This window comes from Musa acuminata, chromosome BXJ2-9, assembly GCF_036884655.1.
Source record: "Musa acuminata AAA Group cultivar baxijiao chromosome BXJ2-9, Cavendish_Baxijiao_AAA, whole genome shotgun sequence".
Classification (NCBI taxonomy): Eukaryota; Viridiplantae; Streptophyta; class Magnoliopsida; order Zingiberales; family Musaceae; genus Musa; species Musa acuminata.
The window spans coordinates 22,820,001-22,832,321 of NC_088346.1; positions in this window are offsets into that span (position 1 = coordinate 22,820,001).

The following is a 12,321-nucleotide window of genomic DNA, read 5'->3' on the forward strand; positions in this document are numbered from 1 at the left end:
AGCCCTACTACCGCCGCTGCCTCCCCTTGGGTCGCAGCCGCAACCGCTCGACCTCCCCTCATCGGCAATCGTTGGTGATGCAGCTTCCGGCCACGCCACTATTGAATCTCGGATTTTGATGATGAAACTAATTGATTGTGTTTAGATGTTTAACTACATTTTGAGTGATGTAGGTCTACTCGATCAGGATTAGACAGTTAACGCACGAGGAATTGACGTTGCGCCGGAGGATATCACGTTAGGATATTGGATGACAGAAGGCTTCAGACGTCGGACATCGGGCCAAGAGCGGAATTGCGCCAAGGATATCGGGGTTGCAGAGGTCAACCACCGATTGGGCAATAAGCCACAAGAGAGGACGATGCACCGAAGAATCGGACGAAGCGCCAACCAATGACGTGCCGGGCAACAGAATGTCAATTCGCGTTGTAACAATTGTCTAGATCGGAGTAGAGTTTTGAATTGTGTGTGTAGGATTAACTACGATAACGATGAAGACATAAAGCGAAACAAAGTGCTGGAGTCAAGCACGAAGGATTCGTTGGGAGTTCGAGAGTTCGACAGAAGTCCGAAGGTTCGTCGGGAATGCTGTCGGAACTAGCCGAGAATGAGTAGGGAGCTTTCCGAAGGGTTTTTCGGAAGCTCGCCGGAAGGTTCGTTGGAAGTTCGCGGAGCTCACCGAGAAAGATCGGAGCTTACCGAAGAAGCTCGTTGGAACTCGCCAAGATCAAATCGTGAAGTCTAGGAGCTTGCCGGGAGTCCGTAGAATGGTTTCCGAGAGTTTATCGGAAGACCGTCGGAAGCTCGCCGGAAGAAGTCTTGACTTACGGACTTTGTAATAGCTTAGAAAATGTCTTTAAATTCGTAGTTAGCAAGTTAATTAGGGTTAGGATTAGGTGTTAATCCTATAACCCAAGTAGGGGCCAATTGGGCCCAAGTTCGAACTAGTTTGGGGCAAGATTGAAGCCCAACTAGTGGGCTGAAAACACTATAGTTGGGCTGAAAACACTGTAGGCGATAGCACTGCCTGAGCTGGGCGGTGGCACCGCCCAGTGCCCGAGAGCTGGGCGGTGGCATCGCCCAGCACTGTCAACGTCTGACAGTAGCAGGCGGTGGCACCGCCAGCATCGGGAACTCCACGAGAATTCAAATTTGGAGCCCAAATTTGAATCCTCTTGAGGCCTATAAATACCCCTCAAATCTCAGCTGAGAAAACAACTTTTGAGCAGCAATTGATTGAGAGAAAGCTCTTAGAAAATGTCTTAGAAAGTCTAGTTTTCAATTTGCTAGTGTTCACCTCATTCCTTCTCGAAAATCTTTAAGAGAGTGAACCGCTTGTAAAGAGTTGTAAGAGGGGTATTTGCCCTTCCATTTCAAGAGAGTTGCTAGTGGATGGTGGGAGCCTCATCGAAGAGGGGCCTCGCAAGTGGAGTAGGTCATTTGACCGAACTACTCTAAAATCGGCGTGATCTCTGGTTTGCATTTCATTACTGCATTTATCTTTCTGCAAACCTTTACTTTGCTAAGTTCACTGCCCTCATCTTATTACGTACGCTTTCAATGCAATTAAGACGATTTCATACGAAACATTATTTTTATCGTACGAAAGATTTTCTAAAACTGAAGTTTTAATCCGCTGCACTAATTCACCCCCCCCTCTTAGTGCCGCTCCGATCCTAACAATTGGTATCAGAGCCTGGTATTTCTCATTTCGGATTGACACCCGAGAGAAATGGCTCTTCATGGCTTTCAAGAGGGCTTATCGGTTTTTCGTCCACCGTTGTTTAACAGATTGGACTACACTTATTGGAAAACTCGAATGAGAGTTTTCTTGATTTCTATGAATTTGGATTTATGGAATATTGTTGAAAACGATTTTCAACTTCCCTCTAAACCAATGAACGAATGGTCGGATTTGGAGAAGAAGTATTTTTCTTTAAACGCAAAGGCTATGAATGCCTTACTTTGCGCTTTAGACAAGAATGAGTTCAATCGGATTTCTACGTGCGAAACAGCTTTTGATATTTGGCGAACACTTGAAATCACACACGAGGGAACTAGTAGAGTCAAAGACTCGAAAGTTAACATTTTAATGCATGATTTCGAGCTTTTTCAAATGAAGCCGAGCGAAACCATTGTTCACATGTACACCCGTTTTATGGATGTCGTCAATAGTTTACAAGCTCTTGGCAAATGTTTCTCGAATTTTGAACTTGTTAGTAAAGTTTTACGATCACTTTCTAAAGCTTGGGAATCAAAAGTAACGGTAATACAAGAAACAAAAGATTTAAATATTTTTCCAATTGAAGAACTTATCGGCTCATTGATGATATATGAAATGGTGCGCAATGCACATGATGAACACAATGAACACTTGGACCACCTTCCAAAGAACAGGAAGGATTTGGAACTCCGGACAAATAAATACCACTTGAGCGATGACTCAAGTGATGAGGACAATGATGAACTTGAACTTCGAACACTAACTTTTAATAAGTTCATTAAAAAAAAATCTAAAATAAACAATGAACTTGAACGGAGGAAGAGGCCAAGGAAGAGGAAGGCAACCAAGGATGAATCAAGAACTTCCAAAGGTGAAGCGACGAGGGCTTCGACGAGCTTAAACTACAAGGTAAGTAACTCAACTCTCTTGAATTATTTTGAAATTACTTAAAGTTTTTAATGAGTTCTTAATTTAGATAGTAGGAATAGGAAATAAAAAAAAATTGTTTTTCAAAAAATTATATCATGTTTTTCTTTTTAGCATCTTTGAAAAAATTAAAAATTTGATCATGAAAAGTATATTGCTAAGTATTCATACATGTTATGTTTTGAAATGTTGAATGATGTATGCAACATTATGGATGATAGTTATATATAATGCTTAGGATTAATTCATGCATGTGTATTTTGATGATAGATGTGATATCATGATGTTTTATTTTTGATGTGTTTGGTCTTGACGGTTTTATGACGAAACTTTTGTTTTGATTTTAAATGATGATACATGTTTTCACAAAAAGATTTGAACACCCTCACATGAAATCAATTATATGAAATGGAAATAAATTTTATATCCTATTGAGATTAATGAATTTAGTTTACCAATCTTGTGAATCTCATGAAAATAAACATGATGAATATTTTAAAAATAAATGAGTGTATCATGATTTCTCTTAAACATATATTTTTTTTGAAATCATACTTGATGATGAATATCAAGATATTAAAAGGATGTTATCATGGTATCATACTTGATAATTATTATACATGATGATTTATTGGTCTTGAAGTTATTCAATTTTGATTAAATGAAATCATGTTTAACTTGAAGTAATGAGTTGAAATCAATATTTTTTTTGGAATTATGTGTTGCACTTTTTTTTATCTTGATGATTTTTTATTTTTTTGTTTTAAAACGATGATGCATGGATTTGAAAGAAAAGGACATGCATGCATGGAATCAATCAATAAGTTGGAACAAAAGGAGGAAAGATTTTTTATTGAAAATTTTCTTTTTCTCTATCTTATTGATTTATACCTAAGAGACCAATAAAATTATTTATGCCATTTTGAATCTTTTGAAAGAAATGTTGAGATTTTGATGATTTAGACGATCTGAATTTAATGGGTTTTATTGAAATCATGATCTTGATTTCTCGTAATTTTCTATTGAATGAATCAAGATTGTTTTCTATTTAAAAGGAGATTTGTCAAAATATTTCATGGTCTTTTAGTATTCATGATATTGATAATTATATTTTGAAACTTTTTGTAAATCAAGATTCTTCATCATGATTCTCTCGTTTTATAAAAGATGAGATGTTCTATCTGAATCATAAGATTTTATATGCATGAATTAAGATTTTGTTCTCCTACGATTCTTTTTGCTATTAACTAGCAAGAAACTTATTTTTTTGTAAACCATGATATGCCACATGACATCTTGATAATTTATAACATGAGTTTTCTTTGTTAATTAAGATTGTTTCCTATCATGCTTTCTATCTACAAAAGAAGAAATTTGTCAAAAATGATATATGTCTTTTGACATTCATTTTTCATCCTTATTATTTACCCTTATCATGATTTGAAGATTATAGTAAAGAGAAATGAATTACATGATTGTATTGTTATTCCCTTCTATTTGACAATAAAAAAGGGGGAGCAAAATTTGCTAGATAGTAAATTTGCTAGCTTGCACAATTCGAAAAGAGACAAACTTGCTAGCTTGCTAATCTTAAAAAGGAAGCGAGAAGTCCTATCTTGCAAATCTCAAGAGAAGCAATGGTTGCCAAGTTACACATTTCAAAAAGAGGCAAAATAGTCCATCTTGCACATCTCAAAAAATGTAAAATTTTGCTAACTTTTTATGTGCAAAAGTTGATAGCTTGTATACTATAAATTTGCATACAAAAAATGCAATCTTGTCTATCTCAAGATGCAAAACATGCTAACTTGCACTTTGCAATGGAAGCAAAATTGCTAGCTCAAACATTGCAAAGGAAGCAAAAATTTGCTTGCTTGAAACTTGCAATATAATTGCTCTTGCTATGCTTTGTATCAAAAATAGGTTGATATCCTTAAAAGCATCGCATTAAAGTTTTTTAGTATTGCAATGTATCACATGTATCGCAAATTGAAATTTTTGAGACTATTATCATATCATGTTGATGTCTTTCATGACATGAATTCTTTGCATTTTTGTCTTGTATGTATCATGTGATGATTGAAATATTGATTGATGTAAATTCATAATTTATGCAAAAGTCTAAATCATTGGTTCCTCTCCTTCTTTTCGGCAATGACATAGGGGGAGAAAGATTGCTAGCTCAAGGCAAATGTTGGCTAGCTTGTACTCTTCCCTTCATTTCGACAAAAATAAAGGGGAGAAAGCTTTGCTAGTTAGAACATGTAAAGAAAAGCAAAGTGCAATCTTGCACAAGAAGCAAGTGTTGAATTATCATGATTAAACTTAAGAATCTTGTTATGCTTTTGTGCTTATATGTTGTGATGAAAATCTAGCTTCATGTTACAAAAACTTGCATATATTTTAAAATAGCTAGAGCAACTTCTCCTTTTTGTTGATGACATAGGGGGAGAAGTATATTGATGACTTCATGCATTGAATTGAATATTTTATATATTTGAATGATGGTTTAAATATTTTTTCATAACATGTGATGAATGTTACTTGGATTTGGGATAATCCAAGTGCTCTATCAATGGCATATTGATAGGAGAAGTTTGGTTAAACTCCGGGGAGTTTAGGTTAACTCTGTTAGTCATCAATTAGTTCTCATCATCAAAAAGGGGGAGATTGTTGAATCTCGGATTTTGATGATGAAACTAATTGATTGTGTTTAGATGTTTAACTGCATTTTGAGTGATGCAGGTCTACTCAATCAGGATTAGACAGTTAACGCAGGAGGAATTGACGTTGCGCCGGAGGAGATCACGTTAGGATATTGGATGACAGAAGGCTTCGGACGTCGGACATCGGGCCAAGAGCGGAATTGCGCCAAGGATATTGGGGTTGCGGAGGTCAACCACCGATTGGGCAATAAGCCACAAGAGAGGACGATGCATCGAAGAATCGGACGAAGCGCCAACCAATGACGTGCCGGGCAACAGAATGTCAATTCGCGTTGTAACAATTGTCTAGATCGGAGTAGAGTTTTGAATTGTGTGTGCAGGATTAACTACGATAACGATGAAGACATAAAGCGAAACAAAGTGCTGGAGTCAAGCACGAAGGATTCGTTGGGAGTTCGAGAGTTCGACAGAAGTCCGAAGGTTCGTCGGGAATGCTGCCGGAACTAGCCGAGAATGAGTAGGGAGCTTTCTGAAGGGTTTTTCGGAAGCTCACCGGAAGGTTCGTTGGAAGTTCGCGAAGCTCACCGAGAAAGATCGGAGCTTACCGAAGAAGCTCGTTGGAACTCGCCAAGATCAAATCGTGAAGTCTAGGAGCTTGCCGGGAGTCCGCAGAATGGTTTCCGAGAGTTTATCGGAAGACCGTCGGAAGTTCGCCGGAAGCTCGCCGGAAGAAGTCTTGACTTACGGACTTTGTAATAGCTTAGAAAATGTCTTTAAATTCGTAGTTAGCATGTTAATTAGGGTTAGGATTAGGTGTTAATCCTATAACCCAAGTAGGGGCCAATTGGGCCCAAGTTCGGACTAGTTTGGGGCAAGATTAAAGCCCAACTAGTGGGCTGAAAACACTGTAGTTGGGCTGAAAACACTGTAGGCGGTAGCACCGCCTGAGCTGGGCGGTGGCACCGCCCAGTGCCTGAGAGCTGGGCGGTAGCACCGCTTGGGCTGGGCGATGGCACCGCCCAGCACTGTCAACGTCTGACAATAGCAGGCGGTGGCACCGCCACTAACAGGCGGTGGCACCGCCAGCATCGGGAACTCCACGAGAATTCAAATTTGGAGCCCAAATTTGAATCCTCTTGAGGCCTATAAATACCCCTCAAATCTCAACTGAGAAAACAACTTTTGAGCAGCAATTGATTGAGAGAAAGCTCTTAGAAAAGGTCTTAGAAAGTCTAGTTTTCAATTTGCTAGTGTTCACCTCATTCCTTCTCGAAAATCTGTAAGAGAGTGAACCGCTTGTAAAGAGTTGTAAGAGGGGTATTTGCCCTTCCATTTCAAGAGAGTTGCTAGTGGAAGGTGGGAGCCTCATCGAAGAGGGGCCTCGCAAGTGAAGTAGGTCATTTGACCGAACCACTCTAGAATCGGCGTGATCTCTGGTTTGCATTTCATTACTGCATTTATCTTTCTGCAAACCTTTACTTTGCTAAGTTCACTGCCCTCATCTTATTACGTACGCTTTCAACGCAATTAAGACGATTTCATACGAAATATTATTTTTATCGTACGAAAGATTTTCTAAAACCGAAGTTTTAATCCGCTGCACTAATTCACCCCCCCCTCTTAGTGCCGCTCCGATCCTAACAGCCACCACTGCTGCCTCCTTCTTCACCACTGCACTACCATTGCCAGCATCGCCAATGGCTCCGGTTGTGGTGTGGTAGAAATAGAGCACCTTGTTTCCCATCTTCAGCATCACAACTTCCTAGCTAGCGACGACGCTCGCTGCCTTTTTCTCCACTGTCGCCGTTGCTTTCTGATCACTCTATCACCATCGCCTGCCTCCCAGCCTCAACCCTTGCCATGCCCCCCCCACCCCCCCCCCCCCCTTTGGTCACAGCCATAGCTATCGGTTGTCATATCCCTCGTTGCAACAGTTGCAGAAACAGAGCTTCTTCTGTTGCTGCAGCCCCCGTCGATCCCGGCCGCGACCCTCGCTGCCTCCTTCTCCACCGCCAACGCTGTACTCTGGCCAGCAACCACCGCTGTTGCCAGCCACCGCAGCCTTCTCCTCAACCACTCATGATCCTTCCGGCCAACTCCTTCGGTGGTGCAACAAAAACAGAGTATGCAGCAACCAACATGCAGCAACAAAAATAATGGCACCCTCTACTGCCACAGCCACCGATTGTAACCACCGTCGTCGCTCTCGGCCAACGACCAACTCGTCGTTCTGCAACAGCCGCCCTCTAACAATGAACATAGCAACCGCAGCAAGTATGCTGCCCTACCTCAACCCTAGCAGCGCACGCAACACCGATTCCTCTTCTCAACCTCGACCGCTTCAACGCCGCCTCCCCCTTGCTTAGCATATTCTGCCACAACCGCAGGTTGCCATCACCACAGGTTGCCATCACCGCAGCCTTAACCCCATTGCTCGGTGATTGCCCCTTGGGTCGCAGCAGCTACAGCCACATCAACGCAGTCGCCTTCCAACCCCGACACTCTCACCCCACATAGCGATAGAAACAGGGCAGCAACTCTTCCTCCAACATAGCGACCGCAACACTGCCCTCAGCGTCCATCTCCTCGGCAACTTCACATCGACAATGTTGATGCCCTTGACCGACACCAAATATAGGAGTTGAGATTACAGATTTGCAGTCTTACGCAATGGCCACTGATAACTCAGTGAAAGCACAAATGGAAGCATTGGAAATCAGAATTGAGAACCGACTGCAAGAAACACTTAATGATTTCAAAAAGAGCCTACTAGAGAGCCTCATCAAATTTCAACAAAATGGGGGCTCAAGTTCTACGTTGCACAGATCTGAAAAAATAAGAAAAAGGCCCCAAGATTGTGACATAAACTACTTACACATGAAGGTGGAATTTTCGAGATGGAAAGATGAAGATTTGACTAGTTGGATCTCTAGGGCAGAAATTTTTTTCCGTTTTCACAGAACTCTAGAAGAATCCAAAGTGGAAATAGCCTCAATCCAGCTCGATGGAGATGCACTCCAGTGGTACGATTGGTATGAAACTATTTACGGAGATCCTTTATGGGAGAAGTTCAAAAGAGAGCTTCTTGTTCCATTTGGCCCATCTGAATATGAGAATGTTGATGGTCAGCTCACCGAAATTCCTCAAACATCTACAGTGTTGGAATATCAAAGTATGTTTAAAAGATTGTCAAATTAAGCTAGAGATTGGTCGGAACGATAACTTCTGGATACATTTATTGAAGGGCTTAATCCGGAGATCCGGTGTGAACTTAAGGCTCATCAACCCTGCACTATGATAGCTGTGATCTCATTTGCATATATACATGAGAAAAAAATTAGAAAGGAAAGATCAGCAAGGGGTTTGCACTATGATGAAAAGTGGAGTATCGAGCACCAATGTAAACAAGGGCAACATCTGATGATTGAGCCAATTAGAGAGGAACCGAAAGCGGAACCGAAAGCAGAAGAGTTGGACTATGATTATGAAGGTGTGGAACCTGATGAAGATATTGAAGCCATCACACATATAGTGCATGCATTGGCTGGCTATGCTAACCCATAAACTATGAAAATCAGAGGAACTTTAAAGCATCAACCTGTCACTATTTTGATTGATATAGGTAGTACTAATAATTTTATGGACAGGAAAGTTGCAGCCCAACTAGCCCACCATATTGAAGGCTGTGACATATTCGAAGTAAAGATCATTGATGAACGGATTTTAAAATGTGATAGCAAAGGCCAGGAGTTTTTTTTAATGATTACTACACTGAAAGACCGACCTATTGCTTACACTGTTAAAAATTGGAGACCATACTTACTTGATCAACGGGTTGTGATGTGTTGCAGATAGCCTATGACTAAAGTGCTGAAAGAGAAGCTCCTCGAGATTGATGCTGCTCAGCCTTGAGGATAAGACTGATTTGAAGAGGGAGGAATTGTTAGGACCCTTTTTCTAAGCTTTTGAATAATGTTTATCGAGTCTATTTAGTTCAGTTATTTATTGAGTCGGTTTGGTTTAGTTAGAGTCAAGTAGAGGTTTATTTAATATTTATTTATTATTAGAGTTGAAGTCCTGATGGACTCTGGGTGGAACTCTATAAATAGTGATGTAACCCTTTCTTGAAAAAATCAATCAATCAATCAATAAAATGCTATTCCACTCTGTGGACAAACCCTAGGAGGCCGATCCCCTCGAAGTGATCAAGGAGGGCCGATCTCCTCGAAGCGATCAAGGAGACCGATCCCCTCGAAGCGATCATTATCATTCCCTTTTCGCCCCTTTCTTCCACGATAAGACTTTAGGGTCTTATCATTTGGTATCAAAGCGACAATAAGACTTTAGGGTCTTATCAATTGGTATTAGAGCGATGATAAGACTTTAGGGTCTTATCGATTGGTATCAGAGTGACGATAAGACTTTAGGGTCTTATCACAAACTCATATGGTTTCTTCTCGAGTATCGCTCTAATCGGATTCTCCTAGAGAACTCTTTCTCTCTCAATCCGAATGACCCTAACCAGGGATTTTGTTGAAGCAAGAACACATGAGACTTTTCTCTCATGATACCAAGAGTGGATGATCCTCTATCGACACTCAATAGTCCTCGTAAGGTTGGCTACTACTCCCGATAACCGATTATGCTAGATTTGGAACCTCTAGACCTATAAGTCCAGTATCAAAGAGTAGAGCACTCATACAGGACATCCTTAGTAACTCAAGTCTACATACCAGATACACCACCAGGATTACAGAATCACTATCAAAAAATAAGGCATCATGAACTATCCAACATTCCGTAAGCGAATCAATCAGTAAACTCATTCTTCAATGAGCACCTGTATTGTATCTCTAGTATCTCCACATGAGCAGCTATGAGACCAGTAGCATCTATCATATAGATAGGTATATAGCACACTAGTCTATCTGGTTATCTTGATGTCCCTATCGAGTAACTTATGACTGAGATTATTTAGGATCCGTGTTTAAAGATGAATTAGTTTCATTATCGTGATCTCATCATGATCCGATTCTCATTGCCTAGATCCATGGACATCATAATATATTCAAGCGATAGACAATATAAAGTGATAAAATATCAAATAATAATAATAATATAAAAGACTGTGTGTCAAGTTACATATGTCATCACTCACGTGATTGGATTGTAGGACACCTATGACTAGCAAACTCCCACTTGACCTAAAGCCAATCACCTATGTGTTTGATCCCCATCAGACCCATGTGACGCTCAAAGATAATATGAGACATTAGCTTTGTCAATGGATTTACAATGTTATCTTCGAATAAAATACTACATCTCCTTAGGTCACGATCTCTCTAATAAGTTGGAACCTCCTCAGAATACTTTTAATGAGACCCAGATTCCTTTATTTGAGCAATCGCCCTATAGTTGTCGTAATATAAAGGAATCAGCTTCTCACAGCTCGGCACCACTCCTTGATCTGTGATGAACTTCTTAATCCAAACTTCCTCCTTCGTTGCCTCTACTACATCAATGTACTCCACCTCTATGGTCGAGTCAGCAGTAGTATCTTGCTTGGAACTCTTCCAGCATATTGCTCCTCTATTCAAGGTGTATACATACCTTAAATTTGACTTACTATCATTGACATCAGACTAGAAACTCGAGTCTGTGTAGCCTTCAACTCTTAAGGCTACTACCTCCATATATCAGAAAAAAATCGTTTGTCCTTCGCAAGTATTTAAGGATATACTTTACTACTTTCTAGTGCTCAAAGCCTAGATCAGCTTGATACCTGCTCGTGACACTCAAAGCATGCATTATATCAGGCATGGTACATAGTATGACATATATGATAGACCCTATCATTGAGGCATAGGGTATCCTATCCATATTCGTCCTTTCTTTAGAAGTCTTTGGGATATATTCTTAGAAAGCGATATCCCATGTCTCATCGATATGAGACCTCTTTTAGAACTTTTCATGCTAAACCTTTTTGACAATGGTGTCTATGTACTTAGACTGGAACAAGCCAAGCATCCTCTTGGATCTATCTCTATAGATTCGAATCCCCAAGATATAGGATGCTTCCCCTAAGTTCTTCATGGAGAAGTGTCTAGATAACCAAGTCTTTACTATGGATAGTATTCCTACATTATTCTCAATGATCAGGATGTCATCCACATATAACACTAAGGAAGTGCTAGTGCTCTCACTTACCTTCATATACACACAAGGCTTATCTTCGTTCTTAACGAAGTCATAAGATCTGATTACCTCATCAAATCTTATGTTTTAACTTTAAAAAGCTTTCTTTAGTCCATAAATAGACCTAAGCAACCTACACACCTTATTTGGGCAGTCTTTGGACACAAATCCCTCAAGCTGTATCATATATGTTGAATCTCGGATTTTGATGATAAAATCAATTGATGGGTTAATTGATCTAATCCATATTATTGAGTTAAGTATGCAGGATTAACTACGATAACCATAAAACACAAAGCAAGAATACCGGAGTCAAGATCGATGGACATTTAAGAGTCCGAAGAATCATCGGAGATGCTGCCGGAACCAACCGAGAAGAAATCGGGAACCTATCGGAATTTTCGGAAGTTCGCCGAAGAGATTGTCAGAGGTTCACAGAGATCACCGAGAAGGCTCGGCTACTTGTTAAAGTTATCACAAGATCGGGAGCTTGCAGGGAGTCCATCGGAAGAAGTTCGTCGGAAATCTCGCTGGAACAAAACTCGACATTCGCGGTTGAAAACTTGCTTAGGATATTTTTTTTGTTATGTAGTTCACTTATAATTAGGATTAGGATTAAGAGATAATCCTATATCCTGGTTAGGGGCCAACTAGGCCCAAAGTCAGATTTGGTTTGGGCTAAAATTAAGCCAAACCAGTGAATCGGAGAGCTAGGCGGTGGCACCGCCCAGCACCCGAGAGCTGGGCGGTGGCACCTCCTGGGCTGGGCGATTGCACTGTCTAGCACCCGAGCGCTGGGCGGTGGCACCG